Genomic DNA, 12,405 nt, shown 5'->3' with positions numbered 1-12,405 from the left:
ACAAAGTGGAATAGGTATCGCAGTGGGACTCACCCCAGTACTTCCAGTCTAAGAGAGAAGACTCTAGTTATCAAGTGTTTATTAAGCCCTTAGTAGATGTCAAGCACTGGGGGGGTGGGTAACAAATAGAAGCCAAAAGAAAGATAATGTCTGTTCTCAAGGAAGAGGGAAGAAAACACGTAAGAGGGAGCTGAAAGGGCTAGGAATATTCTTTAAAATATAGTTCTGGAAGGAATCAACTTGTAGAAAGCAGATGCTTCCAATGGGTGAAGTCCAGAGGTAGAGTGAGCTTACTGAGTCAAGCGAGAGTCTAGTGAGGAGAGCAAACTGGAGAGGCGAGAAGAGGAGGCTCTAAATAGAAAGATGGTTTAAAATGCATAAAATACAGATTACACAGAAACCATTTATATTGAAATAGTTATTAAAATTCAAATGAGTGCATGAGCTCAAGAGAACGCTGTCATGAAAACCTAAAAAACCTAAAAACCTTAAAAACAAAGTAGGAAGAATGAGTGATTAACACTGTCATATGTCCTGGCCTAAAACAATACTCTGTGCTTTGATTGTGCAGTAAATGACTCACAAGCTCCTCTGGAAAAACAGAGATCTCTCAAACCACTGCATGTCAGCTCATCCTCTTCCTCAAGCCAGAACTTCATTTAAATCTTTCTTTGTTCCTGGGGAGGTGATTGGGGCAGAAGACCTGCCATACAGGAACAATAATCACCTACTGGGACCCACTGAACTGGCAGTTAAGGCCTTTTCCAAATGAGGAAGCATTTGCTCTGACATTTTATGTGAGAAAGAGCCTTTGTGGAGAGACTGGTAGTAGCAACACCTGCCCCAGCATGTTCTGTTTTCTCCCCTATGGAAAATAGGAAAGGACCATTTTCCTGCCTTGTCAACCACATAATTATTCTGCCTCATTTCAGAGAATGAGGGGGTTGGACTCAATCATCTGTCAAGTCTCTTCTGACTCTAAATTCTGACTCATTGTCAAGATGTACCTGTAACTAGAATGGTTTGAGGAGAGGCTGGACAGCTCCTTTTGGGGATTTTGGAGTGTGCTTATTGAGAGAAGCATCTCCTTAGCATAGGAAAGGCAAGAGAGGTTAGACTGGCCAGCAGCACATTAGTTTGTTTAGGTTCATCCCTTCTTTGCTTAGGATCTATATACTCATTAAGTGACCTCCTAGTCTTAATTTGGTTTCCTATTTATACTGCCCTACTGGAAAGATATTTCTTTGTAAACTTTTATATAGTCAAATCTGCCTTGCCTGAATTAAGACGGCACAAGTTTTTCCCAGGGCTTGAGCATCCCTGGATAGACCAGCAAAGGGGAGACATGAACACTGTCCCTACTACCTGAGATGTAGGTCCTGGAAAGGTCCCTGGGGTGAAATAAACCAGAAGCTTTACCTATCATTACTATCCAATTGTACATTACCATCATATAAAAATAATAACAGAGGGAAGTATGAAAGATGATCTGGTTATCAAATTCCAGGAACCTTTTCATCTCGGGGCATCTAGATAGCACAGTATATAAAGAGCACCAGTCCTGGAGTCATTTGGCTTCAGACCCTTATAGCTGTTTGACTCTGGGCAAGTCACTTCTCTTTGATTGTCTCCACCAAAAATAAAAATAACTTTATTCCTGGAACTCAAACCCCATTGGTACCATCTGCAGCTGGGGCCCCTTGAACCAAATCATCTCTTCATTTCTCACCAGTTATACTGTTCTGGACATCCTTATTGCATATCTTCTCCCTACATTTTTTCAGGTTTTCTTTATTAGATTGCCAGTTCTTTGAGGGCAAGGCCTGTCTTTGTTTTTCATATTTGCATTCCCAGAACTTAGCACAGTGACTGGCTCATAGTATGTACTTATTAAATGTTTATTAAAGAATCAGAGTACAGAAGGTCATCAGAACTGTATGAATAAAGGAAAAACTGATGGATGCCTGTGTACTACTGATCTCTTTTTATATAGACAAGAAAAATCTAAAAAGGCTCCCCAGCCCATTGAGTAGACCCTCTGTGGTCATCTTAGGAGAAGACATAAACAAGAGTCTCATAGAGATAATATTTATATTATGCATCATCAGAGGAATGACTGTATCAGTGAGGTCAAAAAAATGACTGAAGTTGAATAAAATACAACATGTTTGTATATTGCTTAAGAGTTTTCAAAGTACTGAGAGGTAATTATATTTCAGTTGATTCTCAGAACCCCCACTGTGAGATAAACAATGAAAGCATGATTTTCCTTATTAGTAAGATGATAATAATAATAATTCAGGAACTAAATAAGATGAGCATTTTACCAAATAGACTTCCTTGTTTTTCATGGTGCATTTTGTTCATTTTTCATTTGTATAATCTGTCATTTATTCATTTTTTTATTATAGTGTTAAGGATTAGCTTTTTTAACTAAAAAATACTAACTTGAAAAGATAGCAAAGTATCTGATCAGGCTTGTCTTAAAGTATATGTGTCTATGGGTAGAACCAAGATTTGACTCCTGACAGACTGACCCTTGTTCTAATGCCCTTTCCATCATATAAGGCTGCCTCAATATAGGCAAAATCTTAATAATTGCATATAGTTAACATTGTTAAAAAAAAAAAAAGAAGTATTTCACACAAAATATGAGTTAAAATCTGGGCCTGAGTTTCCTTATCTACAAAAGAAAGGGTTTGCACAAGATAACTCCTAAGACCTCCAGTTCTAAAATTCTATGAATCTATAATACTAAAATGTTTTTAAGAAACTCATCTTATTACAAAGCAAGAGAATGTAATGAAAATTTAAATGTAACTTTGTCTTTTTTTTTTTCACATTACCTCCTCGCAGATTCAAACATCTTCTGTAGAGGGTACACTTTTAGATAACTATAGAAGGATATGCTTGTTTTATTCCATTAATTAAAAAAATTTTTTTTAAGAATAAAATTAGAGTGGCAGCTAGGTGGCGCAGTGGATAAAGCACCAGCCCTGGAGTCAGGAGTACCTGGGTTCAAATCTGGTCTCAGACACTTAATAATTACCTAGCTGTGTGGCCTTGGGCAAGCCACTTAACCCCATTGCCTTGGGGGAAAAAAAACCTAAAAAAAAAAAGAATAAAATTCGAAGTATACTTCCTGGCAGCATTAGTCCCCTCTGCCTTTGTACCCTGAAATATTTCTAGAATCAAATGTATGAAAGAGGTATACAAATATTCTCATAGGAAATTTCAACAGTTTTATGGAGGGTGGGGCTGTGAAATACCTAGAGCCAAAGGAATTCATTTTAATTAAATTCAATAAATACTTAATGAGTATTTTCTATTGAAAGACAAGACCCTGTGGCTTCAAAGACAAAAATGAAAGTTCCTGTCCTCAGGTGACAGATTTGCAAAAAACATACACACAGTTAAAAACAAAGTAATTTCAGAGAAAACTCTTATGCCTCCCAAAATATAAATAACAAACTATTTTATCATTGGAAAATAATTTAAATGAAAAGAATGACTGGAAACAACATGATGTAATTTTAATGACCAAGAAGTTTACCCTGGAGAAGAGTTGAAAAAATGGATCACCATCCTATATTTTGTACATAGAAAGTTGGAGGAATATGGGTGTTAATGATTCAATCTCAACATGATAGGACTTCTCCAGGAGAATTTCCTAGGGATCCATGCCCACTCCTGCCCTGTTGAACATTTTTTTCTCCATGAAATAAAAAAAAAGGCATACTCATCAAATCTGCAGCTGACTCAAAGTCAGAAGGGACAACTACACACCAAATGATGGATAGCAAGTTCCAACGAGTAACTTGACGAGTTAGAGAAGGGAGTTAATCTAGTAAGATGAAATGCTGTAGGGGTGAATGTAAAATTTTGTACTTGGGCATAAAATTCAACTTCATGAATACGAAATGAAAATAGAGTACACTGCATCCTCAGTATGAGTGATCAAAGTAATGTGGTGACCAAACCAAGTGGATTCAATGCTGGGCTGAATGAAGTGAGGGATTGCTTCCAGAAGCAGGGAAGTGATAGCTCCATTGCCCCCCACCTTTCTCAGACCTCAGCAGCTGTGCTGTCTGAATTGTTCTGAGCATCAGCGTTCAGGAAGGACACTGATAAGCCAGAGGGAAGCCAGAGGAAGGCGATCAGGTTTGAGAAGAACCCGGAGGTCATGTTATGTAAGGATTCGTTAATGATATTATGCATGCTCATCCTGGAGAAGACTCAGGAGTTACATGATATCTGTCTTCAAGTTTTTGAAAGGAGGAGGAATTAGACTTGTTCTTGGTGACTCCTCAGGACAGATAATAGGAAAAACTAACATTTATATAGTGCTGACCATGTGCTAAGCATTGTGCCAAGTATTTTACAATTATTATCTCATTTAATCCTCACAATCACCCTGAGAAATAGGTGCTATTCTTAACATCCATTTGTAGATGAAGAAACTGAAGCAGAGGTTAAGTGCCTGACCAAGGTCACATAGCTACTAAGTGTTTGAAATGGGATTTGAACTCAGGTCCTCTGACTCCTTATCTAAGAGCATTGTAGAAATTGAAAAGTGGTCAATGTAGGATTCGGTATGCACTTCTGGGTTCTTTTGGTCAATTATAAAGCCAACTAAGCAAGGCTTAGATAGGATTGTAAAAGACAAATGGTCAGTTATGATCACATGAAATTGAAAAGCTTTTACAAAACAGAATCATTACAGCTTGAATTGAAGGAGATAGTTAAGTAAGAAAAATTCTTTGTCAAAAATATCTCCATATCAACTCTCTCTAAATCTTGATATTCTGATTTTTTCATATATATAAGAACAAGAGTTATACCCCCCCCAAAAGAGGAATTTTCAAAAGATGAGATTTTAGCTGTTAGCAATCCTATGAAAGAATGCCAATGGATGACTATGAAGTAAAACTTCAGAATTGTTTTTATTTATATTTCTGTTGCTAGGAATTTGGAACAAAGATGACAAAGATTTTGGTAAATGGTGGTGGTTAGCAAATAGTGGAAAGGCTGAAGAAAAATCAACACTTAAATGTACTGTTAGTGAAGCTATCACTGGGTCCAGACATTCTGGGAAACACTTTAGAATTAAGTTCTAAAAGGTCACTGAACTTTGATTTTAACTTAGCAATGCTAGGACTAGTTGTCCTTCATTCTCAAAGAGGACTAAAATGACATCAACATGTTGGCGTCAAGGTATAAGGTTTCAGACTGTGGCCGATCAGACCAATATGAGCTTGGAAAGCTCTACCACAGGTCAGGCACAAATAGTCCACATAATATTTGGAAAGGTGATGTCTCTAAAATTGCACAACACACATTTCTTTTGATCTACTGCAATTCTGTGCTGCTCATAGAAGTACAGTGCCTTCTTTGTGGCGGACACACCATGCTGGGCAGTCCTTTGTCTGTGTCACCCAGTTGATTACAAAATTCTTTAGAGAGACTTGAGAGTGCCCTTGTGATGCTTCTTCTGACCATTGTGTGAGTACCTGGGTTGAGTGAGTTTTCCACAAAATAATCTTTTAGGAAAATGTATATTTGGCATTCAAACAATGTGATCAGCCCATTGGGGTCATGTTCTCTGTAAGAGAGTTTAAATGCTTAGCACTTTAGCTCAAGAAAGGCCCTCAGTGTCTTAACTTGCCAGGTGATCCTCAGAATCTTCTTAAGACAATTCAAATTAGAAGCATTTAAATTTTTTGGCATGGTCCTGGTTTACAGACATACAACAGTGGGGTCAGCACAATGGCTCTGTGTACCTTCTGTTTAGCAGTTAGTTTAATTCCTCTTCCCTCCCACGCTTTCCTTTGGAGCCTCTCCAAAACTAAGCTACCTCTCACAATGCATGCACCAGTCCCATCATCTATGTGCACATCCCTGGCGAGTATATTGCCAAGGTGGGTAAACTTATTCTCAGCATTTAAAATTTTTTTCATTTGCTGTTAACTGATGATTTCATATATGGTTGATGTTTACTGGCTGGTAAAGAACTGTGTTTTCTTGGTGTTAATAGTTAAGTTAAAATTAGCACAAACTTCAGAGAATCAATCCATACTTTGTCACATCTCAGCTTCAGAAACTGCATTGAGTACACAATCATCTTCAAACAAAACAATTATGTACCAACTCTTCCTTCATTTTAGTTTTGGTTTATAGCCTTTTCAAAATAAATAATTTGTCATCAATATAGTAGCTGACTTAGCAATACCTCTACTAATCATAAAGAGATAACTCAATGGTACAGTGCACTGGAGTCTGGAGTCAGCAAGATTTGAATTCAAATATGACCCAAGACTCTAGCTGCATGATCCTAAGCAAGTCACTTAACCTTGTGTGCCTCAGTTTCCTCAGTTCAAAAATAGGGTTAATCATAGCATCTACCTCTCAGGGATGTTGTGAAGATCAAATGAGATAATATTTGTAAAACATATAGCATAAAAACAAAAACATCATAGACACAATAAAACTGATTCTCTTCCCACCTAATTATACCTTAAAGAATTCAAAGACCAAAGAAAGGTCCTATATCTACAAAACCACCTATAACAGCTTTTTCTTTTCAGCAGCAAAGAACCGGAAAGAAAGTGGATGTCTGACAATTGAGGAGTAGCTATATTACATTATGGTATAATAATGTAATATAGTATTATTATGCCATAAGAAAGTATAATGAAGAATTCAGGAAATTCACACACACTGCTTAAGACTATATGAATTGATGAAGAACAAAGTTAATAGAATCAGGAGAGGAATTTACATGATTAGCTCATGTAATGTTTAAAAATATTAAAAGTCTTTAGAACTCTAATCTGGCAATCAATCATAATTTCAAAGGACTGATGGTAAGGCATTCCTTCCTCTGGATAAGTGCATGATTAGACAACTCTGATGACAGGTTCAGGATGAGGCATTCAGACATGACCAAGGTGTTGATTAGTTTTGCTTGATTATACATACTCATTACATAGGAGGGAAGGTGGAAGAATAAAAGAATTTTGAAAAAGGCATTTATTAAGCACTTACCAAGTACTAAGCACTGCAGATAAAAATAGAAATGAGAAACAGTTGGACACCTTTATTTTAACCAAGTATAATTCCTTGTTCCATTCATATTTTCAAATTGTCTTCATCTCTGAGATTCTATGACTCTATAATTCGTTGGAGTTGAAAGGAACCCTGATAGGGCACAGATTTCAAATATTACCAAAACTTGAAAAGTGCTCTCAACACACAGCTTCAGTTAAACTCTCCTATGATAGGAAACAACGACTCCCAAGATAATTCATTTTTAAATTAATTTTATTGGTATAGTTTGGCTTTATTTCCCCTTATACTTCTCCACCTACCTCTCCTAAAGAGCCATTCCTTATAATAAAGAATTTTTCAAGGAGAAAAAAGAAAAAGAAACTTAGCAGTAGAAAGAAAATCTGACAACACAAAATTTCCACAACTGTGTGGACTACTCATCTCCACAAAGGATTAAAAGGGAATGTTTTATCATATCCCTTCTTTGGGACTAAGGTTGTCCCTTAAAATTTTATTACATTCAATTTTTATTGTTTTGTTGTTCATTTCATTTACATTATTGTAGTTATTGCATCTCTGTTGCTCTCTTCACTTTTCATCAGCTTGTATGTCTGTATTCATCATATTTGTCATTTCATCCAACTCATTAATAGTATTTCATTCACGTACACAACATTTTTGGAGAGTTCAGATTGTTAGGAATTTGTGCTTTATATTAAGCAAATTTCTCTGATAAAGGTATTATTTACAGGATATATAGGGTGCTGATTTGTTTATAAGAAAAAAAGAACATTCCCCAAATACATAAATCATCTAAGGATATGAACAAACAGTTCCCAAGGAAAGAAGCACAAGTTATTTATAAACATGTAAAAAAATTGCTCCAAATCACTAATTCAAAAAATGCAATTAAAACAACTCTGAGGTATTACCTCATACCTATCAGACTGGCTAATATGATAGAAAAGAAAAATAATAAATACTGAAGGGAATGTGGAAAAATAAGGACACTAATGAACTGTTTGGTGGAGTTGTGAACTGGTTCAACCATTCTGGGGAACTTGGAATTATGTCCAAAGGTCTAAAAAAACTGTACCTTCACTACTAGGTCTGTATCTCAGAGATCAAAGAAAAGGGGAAAGAACTTTTTTGCACAAAAATATTTATAATAGCTCTTTTTGTGGTGATGAAGAATTAGAAATTGAGAAGATGCTCAACTGGGGAATGGCTAAGTTGTAGTATGTGATTGTGATGGAATATTACTGTGAAGAAATGATGAACAGGATGGCTTCAAAAAGTCTAGGAAGACTTATATGAACTGAAGCAAAGGGAAGTATACAGAACTAGGAGAACATTGTACACAGTAGTAGCAATATTGAGAGTATGATCAACTGTAAAAAACTTAGGTTCTCTGATCAAGACAATTTCCAAAGGTCCTTGATGAAATGCTACCCACCTCTAGAGGGAGAATTATTGAGCTCTAAGAGCAGTTTGAAGTGTACTTTTTCACTTTCTTTGTATTTGTTTTTATTGCCATTTTATGTTGGTTTCTTTTTTGTCACATGACTAATATGGAAATGTTTTGTATGACTTCACATGCATAATTGAGATCATATTGTTTGGCTTCTAAATTGGTACAGGGAGAGAATTTGGAACTCAAAAACTTTGAAGTATTAAAAATAAACATACATGCATATATAGACCTGTATATATGTATATAAATAAATATAAAAATGTCTATTTTAAAGAGATGGTCCCTGCCCTCAGACCTTAGAAGCTAATGGATCATAATCAATAAAATGAGGAGGAGGAGAAGACTAGATAATATCTAAAGTTCCTTCTAAGTCTAGTATTAAGGTTTTTTGTGATTTTGTTTAAAGGTTTACCACATAGAAAAGAGACTGGATTTTCAGCTTATCCCTTGAGGGTAAAGAACCAATGGTTAGAAATTCAAAAAGCCAATTTTAACTCAATTATCACTTTTGAGTAAAAGACACATACCATTTAGGAAATTGCTTGTAAATGATTATAAACTGCAATGCACAGCAGATAGCTCATTGCATAGCTCTACCAACAGTACATACCTATGCTTGTTTCCCTACAGTTCCTCTTTTTTTTGGTCATCTTTGCTATTCTGATGGATGAAATCTCAGAAGTGCTTAATTTGCATTTCTTCAGTTTAGAGTGATTTGGCCATGCCCACTTGCAAGAGGCTCCCACTCTAACTGGGGGAGACAAGTTCAGCTGCAAAATAGCTAGAAATGTCCTCAGTTCCTGAAAGCTCAGTCCTGAGGTGCCTGATGAGGTTCAACGGCCCTGGCTGTGTGTCACTAGGTCACTAGTGCCAGGAGGTCTGCAGACTATAAAGACAGGAAGATTGTAAGGCAGAGCAGCTTCACCTCAACAAAAGGAATTCAGCCGGTTGCTTCCATTTCATCCAAATTGTAGGAGTAGTCAAGAAGCTGGGAGAGGTTTTGAGAAGCCCTGCCTAGGAAATTGGTGATGAAGGAAGGCAAAGGGGCAGAGGACACCTGGTAGTGGTGGGTGTGTCCCAGATGGGTTCTAGGATGGGTCCAGGGCTGTGAAGGTGTCTACATGGATAGGGATGAATAAGAAAATGGAAGGGAAATTTCATTGAGAAATTTCAATTCCAAAGAAAAGGGAAAGGAAAACATTGAGGAATGAGATGATAGCCTCCTAAATTATATGATTTCCTCAGTTTCTCAGGGGAAAAAGGCATAAAGGAGAGCAATCAGTCCTAAGTCAAGTAAAACCATCCTAGGTTTTGTTGGATTGCCATGCAGACCAAACAAAATCTTAGAGAACCAACAAAAATATTGTAAAAGCTGTGACTGGGAACTAACCTTGCAATTTTCCCCTTTTATACAATCTTATAGATGGAGTACAATACATAAGAAATCAACATTTATCTTTAGCTTTACATTTTGATTTTTAACAAACCATCATCTTTGACTCCATAGGATACTTTGAAGGCTATTGATTAAGAGAGAGGCAGAAGTGAGAGAGCTGTCTGCCATGATAATGGGACTGCAGGGAAAATGGTTTGAAAAGAGAAGATGAAGAGGCAGGAGGGGAACTCAGAGGTAGCCTGAACATGGACATGTAATATGCACAAGTATTCTACAATGGCAAAGAAAGATGGAAGATACAGCCCAGGCAAAATTTTATTTACAAGTAGATTAAAGGTGATCCATTCCCCCATCACCCCAAACACCCACACCTGTCCCTTGGGGATAACAGAGATTCAGATAGGAGGCAAAGAAGACAAACTGTGATTAATAGCTACTGCTTTACCAGGTATTCCCACTAGGTGACACTATCATCCTCAAAACTGGATTCATATTTTCCCATGCAATCAACTGTTTTGTAGCCAAGAGATGCAAGTATTAGAAACATCTCTGGAGGCAGAACAGTCCTTGAAGGTCATTTGATCTAATGTCCTTGATTTCATAGCTAAGAAGGGGAGCTATTCATTCAAGGTCACATAGCTAGTCCTTGATGGATCCAAATCTCAAATGGAAGTCTTCTGACTACAAATTCTGTGTTCTTTCTACTCATGTCACTTATTGAGATGGGACTGGAAGCTTAGGACATGTGTTTCCCATTCTGACAGAGGAAGGGCACTCCATACGACGCTTGGACCATCCATTCATTTGTGTGTTCATTTAACATTCATTCATTTAGCAATTTTTATTAGGACTTTGTATGATGGACTGTACTTGGTGATATACCAAGGATAAATCAGTCTGTAATTAGGAAGCTGGGCATCCTGGGGCAAATACAGTTGAGAGGGATGTTTGGGTATTGTGAGGAACTGAAGAGAATGGTCTTGCTGGGAAAACAAGGTCTTGCGCTAGGAAAACAAGGCCTTGCAGGGGAATCAAGTATAGTTCCACCATCACCATTCATCCCTGCAGGGAGAGGCAGTGAAAGCAGGTACCAGGATAGAAATGTGACCGTGAGGAATAAGGATGGGATTCAGCTGAGGACTGGGCAAGAAGGCTGATGAGGCAGTAGAGCAAGAAAGCGCAAGGCTATCCTAGCAGTGCAGAGTGCAGAAACAAGGAAATTATACCCTTGCCATCCCCAGATGTTGACATCCACCCTGCATCTATATTGACTATAATCTGGCAGGAGCCCCCCCAAAAAATATGATTTTAGGACATTAACAGAAGAAAAATAGCAAGACCTAGAGAGGTGAGAGTTCCTAACCTCTTTCCTCTATACTCATTAGACAATCTCTAGTCTAGTCTATGTCCATTTCTGAGTACTACACTTGATGGATGCCTACAGACTGGATGAATGTCCAGAGGAGAGTGGCTAAGATGGTGACAAGACTGGAAATTCAACCAATTGTCTCATTTGCCAAGAGGGGAAAAAGCAAAATGACTTCTATAAGCCAAATGCTTAAAGATTTGTTTTTGTTATTGTTCATTTGTATCTAACCATACTTGGTAAAAAAATACTGAAGAGGTCTGTCATTTCCTTCTCCAGTGGATTAAGGCAAATAGAGGTTAAGTGACTTGCTCTGGGTTATACAGCTAGTAAGTATCTGGAACTAGATTTGAACTCAGATCATCCTGACTTCAAGCCCAGTGCTTTATTCACTGAGTTAACTAGTTACCTTCCATACTTGAAGATAGTGATCATTAAAATGAACAGTTAGGGGCTAGGTGGCATAGTGGATAAAAGCACAGGCCCTGGAGTCAGGAATACCTGGGTTCAAATCCGGCCTCAGACACTTAATAATTACCTAGCTGTGTGGCCTTGGGCAAGCCACTTAACCCCATTTGCCTTGCAAAATAAAATAAAATAAAATAAAATGAACAGTTGTCATGTGGGTGAATTATTAGACTTACTCTTCTCAAAATGTTAAGAAGGTATGGAAATGCAGACTTCACAACCCAAGGGGCAAGGGAAGGACATAAAAATTTATTAAGTGACAGTATCATTAAGCATTCAGTGCTATAGGGTTCAGAATCCTGGACTTAGAAAGTTCAAAAGATCTGGGTTGGAATCCTACCTAAGACACTTCCTAATTTGGTGATCCAGTCTTTTTCAGCCTCAGTTTCCTCATCTACAAAATAGGCATCATATTAGCACCTAGCCTTCGAGGTTGTTATAAGGACTGAATGAGAGGATACTTCCTAAACATTCTACAAGCCTTCAACTATATGACTCGCTTCAAGGACTCAAAACACAAAAGATCACAAGTTGCTTTCAGGGATTTCACTCTTTTTTTATTGATTGCTCCTACCCCGAATTCTGGATAAAAAAGGGAAATTTTATGGAAAGATGAGGGAGGCGGGGAACAAAAACAAACAAAAAGTCTACAAC

Source organism: Macrotis lagotis, chromosome 7, assembly GCF_037893015.1.
Source record: "Macrotis lagotis isolate mMagLag1 chromosome 7, bilby.v1.9.chrom.fasta, whole genome shotgun sequence".
Classification (NCBI taxonomy): Eukaryota; Metazoa; Chordata; class Mammalia; order Peramelemorphia; family Peramelidae; genus Macrotis; species Macrotis lagotis.
Note: the sequence above shows the minus strand (reverse complement) of the source record.